Consider the following 13,061-nt stretch of genomic DNA (forward strand, 5'->3'; position numbering starts at 1 on the left):
AGAGGACAACTAAGTAAATACTAAGTTAGATACTTTTACTAAATATATTTTTTTTAAACAGATTTAGATACTTTATTTAAACACTTTCGACTAAGACATTCAACAAAATCTAAAATCTAAAAGGGGTTATTCATCTCCTTCCAAAGAGTCTAGTAAATTCGGAATATAAGCGTCGGGTTTCGAGCCTTTAGCATTAGTAGGTTTATCAGTACGTTGGTAATTCCTAAAAATAATAGTAGCTTTTTCAGGTTGCCTAGGGTAGGGTTTGTAATTTTTTAAAACAGAATTTAAATTGTTGCAATTAAATGTTTTAGACTAATCCGAAAGCTCAAAATAAATTTAATTAAACCAAATAAAAATCCGACCTGCTAAAACGTGGCCCTGCTATTGCATGTTGCGTTGTAAGCAGGGCTAGGAAAGTGTTGTCAAGATCTAAAGTCCTCAGCTTGAATTGCCCATGGCGGTTGGTTCTATTATACAAATTGTGATTTACATAGGTTAAATTTTTCTTATTGATCTTTAAAGTAGTGACTTTCTAACTTGTAAGTTTTTGATTTTTTTTGTTTTATGCAAATTGCTGTGCATTTAATAATATCTTAAAAAGTTATATATAGTGTCTAAAAGACCAAAAATTTATATGCTATTACTTTAGTAGGAAAAAGTAACTAAAAAAACTGTTTTTTTAAAATTATAATTTTTTTATAAAAGGCAGTGGGAAAATTCTAAGGCTATTTTTTTGTTGGTTTTAAAAAGTAATAAAAAGTTAAAATTTTTTTATTAACACTTTATTGTAAGTAAAGTAATAGATTCCATTTTTTTATCATATTTTTTAGTCAGAAGACCTTTTTGCACAAGGCCATACAGATAACTTTCATACTAGTCAAGGGACGGTCTTCTTTTGGCATAGAATAAAATGTAAATGAATGCCACATGTAAAAATAACCAGTTTTGTTATATTTTTTAAAGTCTAAAGAACAGGTTTTCTTTATTTGCGCACACTTCTGCGCTGGTACAGTCTCCCCTTCTACAAGAAATATGTTCTAAAAGAGTTGGCCCCTCAAGTTTATCAATACTTAAGTTTTCGAGAGAAAGGACTGATGTCTTAATAACGGTTCATAAATCGTTATTCTCTCGGCAAAGAAACATATCTTCTGATCTTTTCTCCCCGCAAAAGAGTGCTTTGTCTTGCAGATGTTATTAGTGAAATTTGAGACCCCTCTTCTTCGACACTTGGGACATTTAGAGAACCCGTCGAAAACTTCAAGTCCTCGGTCAAGCAAAAACCTCAATCAACAATTGAAAAAAAAGACCTCGTTCGAGTAGGAAATATAATTATATTGCCTACTACGAAGCCTAAAAGGGAGAAAAACACCTACTTTAACTTTATTTAAAGGCGCTAAAACTTCCCTTGAGTATACGTTAAAAGAGTGGCTTTTACCTCTGACATTGTGGATATATACAGCGTTGGGCCATTTGGTCGTCAGGGTCTTCTAAAACACTAGTACTAAAGTTAGCACATGAGTTAATGTTAGGAACCCACTAGAGTTGGAATAGTTTCATGAATAAAGTAGTAAAATTAGTATTGGTGTTTAGATGGTAAACTTTCAAAGTAAGAAGCTAGTTCGACTCTGACCAGTACAAGATTATAAGGATAATAGTTTTTGATCCTCGAATAAAAAAACTAGGAAAACTCAAATACTACGATTAAAGTAGGAAAAATAACCTTTCTGTCTGGCTTAGTTAGAGTTTTCTCTACCACTCTCTTTAACTATCTTATAAATGATTAAAATGAAATAAAATAATAAATAATCTAATTAATATAGCAAAATAATAGAATCGAGTTGAAGTGAACAATTTCTTTGATTTACTGCTTTCTTTGACTATAGCTGAAAAGATAAAGTGGGCTATTTTATTCAATCTTACATTCAAGGTAATACTTGAACACAGTAAGGCGTGACTATGGCTCCAGATGACATTATTCAGCATCAGCTTTCGCCTTGTGTAGCGGTAGCCGATAACGGACTACCCGAACACAGTGACCTAGGTTAATCAAAAAGATAGCTAAAGATTTACTGTTTAGTTTTGCTTAAGCTGAGTGGTACATTAGAGATAAGAGATAGTTATAGTCGTTATATTATGGAGAATTTATCCTTATTTGACTGAAGACAATCAGTTGTCGTTCCGCTATTTTTAAAAGCATCTAAGGACTCTACGAGGTCAAATTAAAATTAACTATCTAGTTAAAGTATCTTTGTATCGAGCTAGCTTCAAAGTAGTGTATTAGTTAGTGACATTATCACGACGGTTAGTCAGATCCATTCGACTTTGTCTAGTCTTTGGCTAAGTTAGAGACTCTAGTATGTCCAGTGACTACCTATGGTGAACGGCTGCGGACAAAAGCTTCTATTGTACTCTGGAATAAAGTTTGGCTAACTAACTGAACTAAAAACAGAGCGTTTTGGGTTACCCTAATAAGAGGGTTGCTATGATGAGTGGTATTAAATAACACAATAAACATCGGTTCGAGATGCTTGTTTCTAACATTGTATTGTGCACTATTTTACTCATTTCCATATCTGCCATTTGTGAGCTGTGCTCAACGAGTTAGCCTGATTTGGCTAAATTTGTGCTGATTTTGACTAATTTTAAGGCTAATTTTTAGATTAACTTTGACTCCTTTTAGCTTAGTGTCAAGTCAGTAAATACTCTTCGCATCGATTCGAGATGCTTTATGACTAGCTGGAAACTAGCTATGAACTATTTGTAAAAAAAATATTAATATTATGCTAGAGTTAGAACTTGGTACTAGGCTTCAATAGAGTAGTAGCAGGATTTCGGTACTAGACTTTCATGCTAACGGTAGCTTTAGGGGTATAACTCTAGTTATTAATGGTTAGACCGCAGTTTGCGCCGCCTTTCTTAGCATTTAAATAGTGCTTACTTGTATAGGTTATAATTCTAGCATCATACTCCAAGACTAATAATGAAAAGTGTCAATTCGAAATAAACTAAAAACATCCTAATTATTCTCCGTAGCTAAAGAAAAGTCTTGATGAAATGGGCTAAGTAGTGTCTAACTACTGTAGCTTTGAGCTAAATCTGGCTGGGCACTTGTGGAGTTAGTTGTGAATAATAAAAGAGTACTTATAATCATGAATGGCAGCAGTTTAGCGTAGTACTTATCAGAGAAAGAAGTATGATAGTATTGTTTCTTTACTAATGCAAACAAAAGTAGCGGCCCCTCCTTCCACTTTTATGGGTAATAGTACTGTTTATGCCTTTTGGAGGGTCTTTTTGCATACGTCATCTTATATGTTTTATTAAGCTATCCCAACTCGAGTCCTACTTTACTCATTCGAGTTCAATCCAAAAAGTCTTATGCTCTTCCAAGGTGAAAGAACTTACTTAAAAACTTCAACTTCAATAGGTCGATACTAGTAATAATCTCACCAACTAGGAAGTAATCTTGGTTTCTAACTTTGACCCTAGTCAAAATCGAGACTCTGCTGCCTGTTTCTGAATCTCCTTCGTGTGGTAGTAAACTCGTACTTATTTCCGAGTATCGACGAGTGGTCTATAGATCTGGACAGTGATCTCTAAATTTCATTAAGTTCAGTGAGGTGGGAAGCCCTTGAGCTTTATCTTTATCATTCTGCATTGATAGCTACCTCTAACAGATTTATTTGCATCCATTCAAGGTGCTTACCTTGTGCTTGACGCCTTTGCGTTCTCTAACTAGATTTGTTTTGTTAGAGTTATGACCATGTTGCTTTAAAGTTAAGTAACACACAAAGAGATAACAACTCTTTCACTTAATTTGAAGCTTCGCGTTGACTGCTAACCTCCCTTTAGATACAGTTCTAACCCTAACTTGCTTAGAAAGGCCTTGGGATTTCCTTGTTGAACACTTTTGTGTGAACATGCTAAGTTACTCAGTTAAGCTCGTGTTCCGTGCAAGTAATTGCGATTATTTTTAACTAGAAAGTATCCTTGATTGTTATCGTTATAGTTGTTAAGTGACGTTTCTTGAGTGCTGTTACCTACTAATAATAATCAATGTTATTAAACTTTATTATTATTATTTAAAAAAGAGCTATTATCTAGTATATTTAAACACCAGAATCGCTCGTATATGAAATAGGAGCTTTTCGCTCGGGCCTCGTTGCACTCGCTCGTCCGGTGCGAGTATTTTATCTTAACTTTTGAATCTTTTTATCATATTTTTAGCGCGGGACGTGCAAGGCTTCCTTGGTTATCGCTGCGACCACAGCGAGGCTAGCGTTAGTTATCCTTTAAAGATCCATTCATGGCCGCTGTGCAGTCTGGTGCAATTTAATGGTAGCATTAGGTGCTCTTTTGGTGCCTTTGACCGTTTAATTGAACCTAACTGATGAAGCTTCGCGATTCCACTGTACATGCTTTAACGGTGCAAAGATTGCTTTTTCCCGCCAGAGCGTTATCGTAAAGTGTTCAAAAAAGATTGGCCCTATATATTAAATTAGCGCTCAACTTAGGCATTAGTCCCAACGAGTTTCCGATGGTTTCGATCTAGGTTACTTAATGGGTTGCCATCCAAAGAGTGGTATGCTGCGGGCAAGTAAACTTAACTTCAACGGGTCATTTATATCTCTACTCTGCAAAGAAGTCAGAACTTGGTGTCAGTAAAAACTGAAACAATCTACTTGAGATTAGCTATGACACTAACGGCTAATTAACAGTGAAATCCAATGCAGCGTGATTATGGTAACTTCCTTATTAGAGTTCTGTGTTGTGAGGTTTCTGCAGTACTTGGGAGAGTTCTACAGTTGCAATAACTAGCTGAATTAATTAATCAAACATATATTAAGGACGCACGGGTCGAAAGATCTGCTTTTAAAACTGGTAGAAACTCTAGGTTGGGTAAAGACCTTCGGGAAAATTAAATCTTACCTGTATCTTATGTTTTAACATTATGGTTAGTAATGTATTGCTCACTAACGAGACTTGGTCCTAAACGGATGAAATCTAAGTGAACTTTATAGCTAAACCTTAATAATAAACACAAACAGATCACAACTGTTTCACTTATTAGGACAGCTCCGCTTTGAGTACTAGCATTGCCTTCCGGGGCAGTTTTTTGTAATATACCGAGGGAAAGCATGGAAATCCTTGGCTGAAACCTTGGTGGACTGTGCTAAGTTGCTAAGTTAAGATCTTGTTCAGTGCAAGTAGGTGCGGTCAAAAGCAAACATGAAACCTAGTTTAGCAATGAGCGATGATAGCAAAGATTGTTTGCCTCCTTCCAAGGCCGCCGCCGACTGATTCTCCTTGTAGATTAGGTTCTTCCCTTGTCTCATTGGACTTGGTGGCCGGTATGTAACTCCACTGTAATAATGTGTGTTACTATAGTCTTACCTACTAGTACTATATATATAAGGCGACCAAATTGATTAATTTATTTTGTATGGTGTTAATATTAACTGCTAAAACTCTCCGAGCGAAGAAGCCAGTTGAAACCTAGCCAACACCTTATTTTAGTCTTTAGTTTAGTGCTATTTACCCATAAGAATCAAAAACTTTAACCTCCTATCTTTCTACGGGTATAAGCACTGTCTTTGACACTTTGGGCGGGTTATTAACGAATTAAGTCGTTTAAAAACCCGTATAAGAGATAAAAGCTAATTAGCTCTTTCTCGATGTGTGCTCTTTCTCTCTTGCACGTGGCATCTTTTGTATCAGCGCAAGAGCTGGCATCGCATCCTCCATTGACTCGACCACAGCGAGGTACGCGTCGGCTATCCTTTAAAGATTCAATTTTGGCAGCTGTGTAGGTTAGGCTGTTAGTGGTAGCACTAGACATCTTTTGAGGCCTTTGGCTGTTAGCAATCCTCGGTGCTGGTGTACACTCATTAATGGAGCGAGGATTGCTTTTTGCCGCGAAGCCATTATCGTCAAGAGGTCGGAAAAAATCATCCCTATATAAAAAAGCGTCTACCATGGATGGTATTCTTTTAGGCTTCACGATGGATTTCGGTGTAGTGTTGCTATTGGTGCTATCTAGAGATGAAATGGCGTGCAAATGTAGGCTTATCTGCCGCGGCTCAGGTCACCCTCTTCTATTCGGCAGTGCATGGCGGCTGTTCTTGGAAGCTCACTGTTTATTAATTCTCATTCATAGCAAATTATGGCAGTATCCGAGTTAATGCTTCGGGCTACTTTATGGAATTACAAACCAATGGACCGTGATTATGTTACGTGTGCTTTAAACTCAGGGCTGCACGTTACTCTGGAAAGCTGTAATTTCTTTACTGGTCGTATGGAAAGATAGACCTTTAAAATTGGTAAAACCTTCATATTAGCTTGACTTCTTTGGCAGATGTCATCTTCCTTGCGTCAAGGAGCGTACGTGCTGGCTATGCACATGCCTTGCGCCTGGTGCCTTCGTGTTTGGTTTTAGAACCGTATAGCTCTATGACCAACCTTAAGCTGGTATTGACTATTAATTAGTAAAGGCTAATTAACCTTGAACTTTTTAGAATAACGCCGAAGTGAGGTATTCTGGCATTGACTTCTGAAGCTATTTATTCTTAGACTTAGTAAATGAAGAGCATTTTGAGCCTTTACTGAAACATTAGCAATATTGGCTAAGTTGCCAGAGTAAAACACTGTTCGGCGCAAGTTACAAAGACAAAAGCGAACTTTGTGGCTGCTCTGGCGATGAGCGGTGACTAATAATAGTATGCCTCGTTGCTAGGTCAATGGTGCATTTCGGCATTTGGCTTATGTATCTAGTGATAGGTCAAGTAACCTTGAACTAATACTGTCTTGGCTAAGGTGTCGGAGTGCATCAGTGTTAGTGACATGTTGTTAAGGTAGACCTAGCTAACTGATCGAAGCAACGTGAACTAAATAGTGTAATTAATCATTGTACTTATTACAGAGGCTCTTTTACCTCAAACTAGGGTGGGTTTGTCACATTTTAATTAAATAAAATTATTTGTAGCAAAATAAATAGTACTTCTTTTTTCTTGTTTACTCTTTGAAGCTCTATTTTACGTATCATTGCGATGTTATACGAGAGTATTTTTGTTCAGTTTTGTAAACGAGTAAAGCATGGAAGTTTACTGTTAAGGTTGAGGAGAGATTACAACATCTAGTAAGTCTTGCAATTCCCATTTGATCAATAGTTTTGAAAATCGTGCAACTTTCTAACAAACGATTTTTTAAACATGAGAAAAGTTTTATTGATTTATTTCCATGGTTCTGCTAGCGTAGACGTTAAGTCTACCTACTAAGGTGAGTTGACTTTTTTTAAATATTTAGATTATTGAAAGTGAAAGGGTTAGGTTGGAAGAACTTGTCATCGACCACGCTGTATTCTTGCTAACTGATAGTCGTGAAAGCAGGTGGTTGCCCACTGTCCTTTGCCAGGCTCATGATAAAGTTAAGCAGCTTTTAGATTTTATTAAGCTTCATCTGTTAAGGATAAACTAATAGATTTATATGAATGCCGCTTTGGGTTTCGATTCTTTTGTGGTTATGCGCCATTGAAATTACGATACTCCTATTTAAAAAACGCTTGAATTATTAAAAAACTATTATTAAGATAAAATAATGATAGTAGTCGGTATAGAAAAAGGTTTTAATTGAATATTTTAATTATTTTCATTTAAGGTCGTTACTTTTGCTCGGATGTTGTGGCTCCAGTGAACGTAATATTTATACAAACCGTTAATGTGACTCTTTGCTAATTATCTACATCAAGTCCTTTGAAAGCAGAATATTGGACCAGTAGTGCACATTAACGAGGCCAGGCCTATTTTTGACCACTAGTATATCATCCTAATCAAATCAAATAACTTGACTTTGCTACTATAAATGCACTCTAATTACTACATGTTACTGCGTAGCTTCCTTCAGTATACATAATAATGCAATGGTGGGCGTCCCTTATAATTTTAACTTTTTTTTTTAAGCTATTGCAATTATGGGCTTGCAATATATAATAATCGTGTGCTAATAAAATACCTTTTTGTAAAGACTTTCCTCTACCTTAATCTACATATAAGTAAAACAATGTCGCAATTTTAGTTTAATAGGATAAAAGGTTGACTAAAAAAGAAATAACTAAAAAAGATATTATACCGAGGAATCCTGCTAATTTTTTATAAATAGGCCTTCACTTTATAGCAAGCATTTTAACAGTAGAATTGTTTGTTTCCTTTTTGCAGTATCCGGCAAGGTCAGTTCATTTATATTTTTAATTATTTTCTCTGAACTTACAACCCTTAAGTGCACTTGCACTAAAATAAGGGTACTAAAAAAAATTTAACTTTAAAATTACTTTATATACCCGTTACTATTTTGTTAATATTGCCTAATATTGTTAACCTTTCTATCTCCAGCACTGAAGTTGAGGAGACCCCTTTGGGTACTCCATATTATATGGTGACCGAAGCAAGCTTTTTTTAATTTTGATTAAATAATTAGGAATAGTTCCTCACCAAATTCAAGGGTTTTTGTCCCTGTATAATTTATTAATATCCCGTGGGGAAGTTTTAGTAACTGCGTTTATGCTCTGAGGAGGTTAGCAATTAAATCAATTACAATGAATATTATAAATATTTAAAGTCTTGAAGGTCCTGCATGCCTTTTGGGATAACAAGGAAGAATTGTTATTAAAGTGTTGCAACGACGCTCTTTACTTGGAGGAGATTACCGAGTTGGCATTTACGAAAGAAAATTTTGATCAAGTAAATTGTTTTTGTGTTTGGTCTCCTTATTCAGTAGATTCTCTTACTGGCGTTTTATAAACAGTTCTACTTGGACTCTGATCTTGAGGATAATAAAGAGGATTAATATTTAATTGCTTCATCATTTTGCAGCTATACAAAATAACTTAATAAAATCGACGTTTCTTTATAGGGGGTATAGAATTGCAACCTTGCCGAGTTCTTAGTCCGACACTCTGACACTCCCGTCACGCAGGCTAGGAGCGCACGTTTGTACTAAAATCTGAACTTTTGTATCAAGCAGTCGATCCAACACCAATATTTTATTTTCATTTGATATGCAATAAACGCTAAGCAAATGTTTAAAAATTAATAAAATTTTTGTTAACGATGTCATTATGAAAGCCAATGATGGAAGATGAATAAATAGATGCACCAATTAAATTACGCTCGTGATAGCCACTAACAAAAATTATCTACTAACTTCAAAGAATTTATGACATAGTGTGTATACTAAAAAGTTTTTAAGTTACTACATCGGTTGGTACACTAAAGAAACATGCCCTTACCCCTAGAGAACCGGTTTTCACGAGAAAAGTTAGAAATACCAGTTTGGGTTCTAAGTTCTGTAATGCCCCGGGGTTTTTTCAGGTCTCCAAAAGTTTGGGGTTGTTAGGCGTTTTGAGGGTTTGAATGTTTTTACAATAAATTATAAACACACTCCCAGGGCCTGTTATTTAACCTATGCAGATAAAATTATTGAGGCGGGCCTTATTATCAATAAAATATTTTAGTTAGCAAGGCTCTAAAATTTATTTATATACTATAAGATTTCAAACTATTTTTACAGTTCTATACTGAAAGTAATAAAATCATTATTATCAATAAAGCTTATATTAAAAAATAACCATAAAGCTGAACTTCTGTTATTTATCTTCTTTTTATAGACAAAAATTATAGTTTTTTAAATTTTTTTTTAAATTTTTTTATAGTTTAAGTTAGAATTAGGTAAATTATTTAATCTTGGTTATAGGATTTCATAAATCTGGTTACAGTAATCTAAGAGAGTTCTTCTTTTTAGGTTTGAATGGAACTTTAGTTGCTAAGTAAATTAGGTGTATTACACTTTACAAAATAATTGTATATTGTAAGCTACACTAACACCTACAATTTAGTGAATCTCTCTAAGGTTTTGCTTAAGTCTTTATTTAAAATATTTTGTTTAACTAAGTTGAACTTATAAATTAGGTTATAAATTAGGTTTTAAAAAGCTATATTTTTTTTTAGAGTTATAAATATGCAAACAATACTAAATTTTAAGAATTACTAATAATTTTAAAGGTAACGTCAGTTATTTTTGCTTTTATTACACCTGGAAAATCTAGATTTTTTATGACCAACAATTAAGATATAATAGATTCTATAAAACGGATAAATATAAGAGCTTCGACGAAGTAAAATAAAGTCAAAGAATAAAGAGTTACTAAATAAAAAGGACACTAGAAGTGCTAAGAAAAAAAGTAATTAAAAAAAAAAAGTAATGTAGTCACTTAGTAAATTATTTATACTACTACTAATAGATATACCAACAAAAGTTTGTAAAACGGTTCACATGGTCTCAAAACCTATTTCAAAAGGATATATAGTTTGGAGTGTATATAAAATATATAGCTGAAAACATAGATTGTAATAAACAAAAGGTAGGGATAACAATTTTTTTTTTTTTAAAGTGAAAAAAGATACACAAATGAACCCTGAAACAAGGGCATACAAAATTCCAATTCACCATCACAGTTTAATTTTAACCCAGAACAAATATAAACAAAGCCATCAACCAATAGGAAAAATAAAAAGTAATAAAATTTATGGTTCTCCCACAAAAATATACTTTTTAGTTTTATCAACAACTCTCTTTAAAGGGTCAAACTCTGCTAAAAAATCTAAAGACTTTATTAATGTTGTGTAAGGATTATGGTGTTCGTTTTTTTATAAGGTCAATGGGCACTTAACGGCATGACCTTTCAAGAATGTTTTTATCTTTTTTTTTCAACACTGGCATACTACTGTCTAAATTTAGAAGCACTTTAAACTATCTGATTTAAATTCCCCTCCTCGGGGGGTTAATAAATTATTATTCACCAGTGCCTTCTCCCAAAGGGTTATCGTGACTGTCCAAAATGAATGAATGGTTTCGCAGAGGCGCATTAGGCCGGGATCGGCCACGTTTAGTATAGTATATACTAGTAAATAATACTATCCGTATACTGTAATTTCCTAATGCTATTCTAGGAGCTACCGTTTGTGAGATGTAAGCTCTCTTTAGCGCACCACAACAAACTGTACATATATTCAGCCTCGGTGTAGCACGAAGTCAAACCGAGCCAATCTAATTAAAAATGTTATGATTTAGTTAATAAACTTCTCACTTTGCTGGACTAATGCAATTTTTTAGCGTGATAATAGGGTTAAGTACTATTTTAGAATTGGTTTCAAGCTAATCCTAAAGTATCTCGAATCGATGCAAATAGTGTTATCTATAATACCCATGATAGCAACCTTCAAAGCTCCGAACGAAACAGGACAAACATATAGTTCAAGAAAATACCACAGGCTTTCGGACGCACCTATTCACTCCAGATGCGGGCATTGCTACCACTTAGCCTTATATTACACAAAATCAAAGGACCTACCTACACCTTTGTCTAAAAAAAAACGGTTCAGTAGGCAATAGTCCTAGTATATCAACACCGGTTTGATTATCGAGAGAATGTTAGTAAGCTAAAAGCTAAGTTGTAAATCCTTTCTAGTCTAACACCGTTCGCCATAACCCTTAATGAACTTATAAAAATGGGACCTTTTAAAGATCTCAAGTGACTTATTAGTTTTCTCATTTTTAAGAGCAGTCTATCGGCCCAAGAAGACTTTTGGCTGTTGGACTAGACTATTCTCCCCTAGGACTCATCAAAGTGCACGGTAAATCTAATCACTTACCCTCAAAAGCACGATAACCATGTTACTGCCTACTGTGTTCTGATCATATAACTGAAGATATAGGATGATTAATTACGAGAGCCTACTGTATAATTTCAGCTCAAGTCAAGTCAAGTCAAGTAGTTCGAAATATAGTTAGTCAGCACCCTTCAATATAGTGACTACATTTCACTTGCCGTTTTTCCTTGGATGGCGTCCGACACATATACATCATAGGGTGAAGTTTGAAGTCACACCGGATCCTATAGGTTGAGTCCAACGAGGAATTCCACCTTAGGGCTAATTTTCTTCGGTCGCTTAACGATAGTAACCTACGCCGTTGTTGTGTTAAATCGTTACTTTATTAAGAGTGTACAACATTGCAGGAAAGCGCCGAGGATAGCCAACAGCCAGGTCTCCTACTCAGAGCCCAACCACCTAAGCTGAGGTATAACACTGGCCTTACGATGTACCTAACTTTCGATTAAGACCAAATAATATCCTAGATCGCTGTGACCACATGGCAATGAAAGATGCCCGCGCAAGACAAGCGTTGAGGATATTAAAAAGATAAAACGCTGGCACCGGCGCGAGCATCGAGAAAGGAGGTTTTCCCATTCTCTTATACATGCTTTTTGAAGGGCTTAAATATACAAAATACCACCCTTTGGAGGGGTAAAATAGTGTTCATACCCAAATTAGTTAATCATTCCTTTCAATATGAGATAAAGATCTAGATATTTTTAATATATATTATCTTTTTTATATACATTTTGATAACAAAATTATATATATAATTATATATCTTGTTACCTCTCGCTCTCCTGTATTATACATACAACAAAAATTCTAGACGCCTAAGAAGCAGTGGGCGCTAACGAAACGCTCTCCAATAATTGGTACATTAGTTTTTTTTTTTGCGAGTTTTTGGTTTGGTGTGTCGAGGAAACAAGAAGCCGTTCATAAATTATATGGCAACGGTGTAAAGTATCGTTTCAAATATTCCACATCGCCTCCGGCATCGAGCGAGACAAGCTTGTTATGGCCCATGTGCAGCGAAGAGACTATTGGCTTAGACAGCAGGTGCATATTTTATGAGTGGCCGGCCTCACAACGCAAAATAGCGCAGCACGATAGTTTGCTGCTGGCGCAAAGTAAACGATAAAAAAAATTCGATTCGCCATTGAGATTCACGTGTGACCGCCGCGCGTGCTTACAAAAAGTTAATATTAACAAAAGAAATTTATACTTTTAAAAATTAAATTTTCTAATAACATTATATGTGTAATATATATATAAGTATATTACATAGTAAAGTATGGTTAAGGAAAAAGAGAAAATGTAATAATATTTATTAAAAAAAAATATGTATAAAGTATA

General features: G+C 34.8%; 1 long non-coding RNA gene across 1 annotated transcript; it reads left to right on the plus strand.

The window, feature by feature from the left end:
• The first annotated feature begins 8,162 nt into the window (after positions 1 to 8,162).
• LOC135120608 (uncharacterized) lies at positions 8,163 to 9,036 on the plus strand. Its single transcript, XR_010278662.1, has 5 exons — positions 8,163 to 8,221; positions 8,385 to 8,410; positions 8,470 to 8,565; positions 8,619 to 8,732; positions 8,797 to 9,036. It is a non-coding gene; the product is annotated as an uncharacterized LOC135120608 (long non-coding RNA).
• The last annotated feature ends 4,025 nt before the right edge of the window (positions 9,037 to 13,061 follow it).

The sequence above is a fragment of the Zophobas morio genome, unplaced genomic scaffold (genome assembly GCF_036711695.1).
Source record: "Zophobas morio isolate AGI-343-1 ecotype UQ-CSIRO unplaced genomic scaffold, CSIRO_AGI_Zmor_V1 ptg000398l, whole genome shotgun sequence".
Taxonomy (NCBI): domain Eukaryota; kingdom Metazoa; phylum Arthropoda; class Insecta; order Coleoptera; family Tenebrionidae; genus Zophobas; species Zophobas morio.